Source organism: Branchiostoma floridae, chromosome 1 (genome assembly GCF_000003815.2).
Source record: "Branchiostoma floridae strain S238N-H82 chromosome 1, Bfl_VNyyK, whole genome shotgun sequence".
Lineage (NCBI taxonomy): Eukaryota > Metazoa > Chordata > Leptocardii > Amphioxiformes > Branchiostomatidae > Branchiostoma > Branchiostoma floridae.
In genome coordinates, this window is record NC_049979.1 from 24,537,321 (window position 1) to 24,540,908 (window position 3,588).

A 3,588-nucleotide genomic window follows, 5' to 3' on the forward strand; every position below is an offset into this window, starting at 1 on the left:
TAGACCAGGTATTATTCCACGATTTACAAGAAACACAAAACTCAAAACAAAGCACACATCAAAGCTGTACAATTTCCGGTAACATCCTTAAATGACGTGTAGAATCTCTATAAAAATTGAAAACTACAGACGTAGACAATATGCACCTGGGAACACAGACCTGACTGTACATTGAGGTATAAAATTGCTGCTTATTATTATAGGTGTGACTATTCCGCATTTTAACAGCCTAATGGGACAGGGTCTAATCCACACTAAAATACTAGTATCCAGTAAGCTCCAGCAAGAGTGGAGGAAGAAGAAGTCAACACAGTAGAATGAATCTGGAAGCCACCGTTCACATGAAATGCGTGCAGCATTTTTCGACCGAGATTTGGATGGGGGGTGAAGCAGGGTCCAGTTTGTAAGTCAGCAAGTGCAAGCACCTCAAAAATCATTTTCCCTCCAAAAGAAGAAAACCAAATACCAATATTTAGTAGCGACTCAGAGTTTGCAGCACAAAAGCACAATGCAGATACGGACACATAGTAAAGCCTACACAGCGGCATGTCACAACAAGACATCACTGATGGCAAAAATCTCCAGACTACCTAGGCGATTTCGCTGTATCAATCCGCCATTGTTATCAAGTGAAAAGAAAACGAAAAGAAACAATGCTTCTAAAATCAAAATTATTAGGTGTAAAGTATGCCGGCAGCGAAAACCAAAATATTGATATTGTTTCCAACAATTTGAAATTGTTTTCCAATAATTTTAAATTGTTGAGAATTGGGCCCTTTTTTCCTTCGCAGCAGGACAGGAAACTTTTCAGCCGAGAACAGTGATCAGGCACCAACCGGTGTGAGGACACTGTGAGAGTCTGGTTGAAGCATCCCAGCTGTCAATCACAATTATCAGTTCAGCCAATGAAAATAATGATTAGTGATTTGACCAACAAGGTAATGCAGCCCAATGCAGGTGCTGCATTACACTGAAATATTTTTGCATTTGTTTTGTCTTTATTCATTTTTTTCTTTTTACGTTATGACAGAGGTGGGATAATCTAATTAGGTTAGGTTGGCGTAATCAGTCAGGGCGTATCCCTGTCTTGTTTAAGGGTTTGTTATCATTATGCAAATTTCAAATGATTATAGATAAACTTACTTTATTGTGGGTTAAGTAAACGGACCGACACGCGTTGCCAGTGGTCATTAATTTGATTTTACGGAAAACTACAGAAGCGTGCATTTTTCTTAAATTTCCAAGTTGCTGTCATCCCAGATATCACCTGATCTGGCCTAGCGCACGTGGGGCTTGTCTGCTTCTTTACAGTCTTCGGTTGTGTATATAAATGTGCTGAGAAAAATAGTACACTGTTCTTCGAGTAAACTTGGCGGTTATAACAGGCAAATATTGTCATTTATTGATATATATTTAATATTTTGAGGCCCAATAATTTGATATGTAATGTGGTGGGAAGCTAAAACAATGTATTTTGTTCCCGTTACTCTTAAGAAATGGACGAGTTGCTCTTGCGGATGGATATAATGAGAAAGCGGATATAAGGAGGATGCCGTCAGTGGAACTGTCTCAGTTCAACTGTGAAGTGCCTGTTGTCAGGGAGTGCACAATGCTTTCTGTCGTGTCTGGGCTGTGACGGCGTTTTTGCCTGTTGCCCAGTTTAGCTGTGAGTGGTCAGGGAGTGCACACGTTTCTTTCTTCATTCTTCTGCTTTTGCAGTTTGCAACTTACTATCTGCTTCAAATTAGCGCTGTGGTGAAACCTTATTTCTTGCATGGTTGGTGTGTGGTATTTTATCTGGTGAATTCATGTTGCATTCCTTCGGTCTCATTTACTTGTTTTGCTTTATCTTTAGCTTATTCTCGCCATGCCCACCTCCCATCCTTCCCGCCCTTCAAGCTTATTTTAGTCATACCAGGTCAGAGTGTCAGAATGCCTCTTTTCTTCTTCATTGTTCTTCGTGCTTCACAATTACCTTGCTATCTGCTGTGGCGAAGCTTAACGTAATGTTTGGCGTATGGTATGTCATCTGGTTGCGTTTTTGCGTGTCTATCTTACGAAGTAGAATTCTGTTACAGCGATGTCTATCATCATACAACTACACTAATTTAGCTGAACTGCTCAAACGATTCAAACCCGACTGATTATGGCATTGGTAATCGAGCAAAAAAAATCCTTTTTCTATATTTTTTTTCTGGCAGAACATCCAGCTTACTCAGGGTATGCTAGTTAGGGAAATTCCTACAACTGTCCAGCCTCTTGGAAACCCAGACTTCGGGGACTGTACAAAGTACAGTGGGGGCTGGTTCAGCCAAGTTAGATGGGTTCGCTGGGTGGTAACGCCATATATCTTTATAATTTCCTTCGAACTGTTTTTTGTTTTTTTTTTGCTCTCGTTGCCAAATGCTTTTGTACAATGAATTGTGTGCAGGGACGATTATTTTACTGACATTTGTCTCCATTTGACAATAAACGGTGACTGTATATATGGTGCAAGTGGCACTTCACAAAGCCGGACGATAAGAATGATAGAAGATTGATTAACATGAACCTTAGTCCAAGGTCGCAACGAATTGTTTTAAGGTAAAGTTATGACAAATAAGTTTTAAAACTACCCAGTTGGAACTCGTGTCTCATTCATGGCAAAACGCTCGTAAGGCAACATTTCATCCATTCTAGAAGTGCTCCGGATACTCTTCGCTGACGTAACTTGAAAGGATTACCAGCGTACCATCGTATATCAAAGGATTTTAAACTGCATCTGCATTTAAAAACAACAAAGCATGTGTGTTCACGTCAGGCTTATGCTCGGCTTTTTCATAGGTACTTTTAAAGCTGCTCATTCACCTCTCCTGGAGAGCCTCTTTCTGGCAGCACGAAAGGTGTTGGTGCTTGCCATATAATGATGAATCGATGTATACGCTAGTCCTTGCTTAGTTTGTGGTTATTCCGAGTCGTCCTGCCTGTGATCTGTACCCTAGATGGGGGTAACCAGTCTCTAAACTCGGAGTTCATCAGGGATCGGGCAAATGTTAGGCACAGCTGTTCACGTCTGGTAGCAAGTGATGTCAGTCTAGTTGGTCGGACTGGCGCTTGGTCAGGCCGGAGTTCCAGACAGGAACAGCGTACTCCAGTATCGGCCTGATGTAGCCACTATAAAATTAAACAAAAATACAGCAAATGATTAATTCATAAAACTATGCAAACCATGGCAGCGCAATGTAGCACTGGCACATCTTGAAGACTTGCTGGACAGAGGGTTTGAAGGGACTCTGAGATTCACTTCACATTCTGGGAAATATTTACAAAATGTATGTATTACAGAAGCACTAACATGGAATAGATATTAAGTATGGTAGATGAAAAACAAGCATACCCCGAATAATTACTTAGTAATGCTAAAAAAAAGACATGAAAACTGAAAGATGCAATTTGATTCAAACAATCACTAGTAAGCTACCCATCTCCCCATGCTCTGCTATAATTGGTTCAAACAATTGCTTGTACATTACAGATTACATAATAGGCTATACTGAATCCTTCATGTACATTGCAATATCTACCAGATGAAAAAAGTACTCTTCTTCC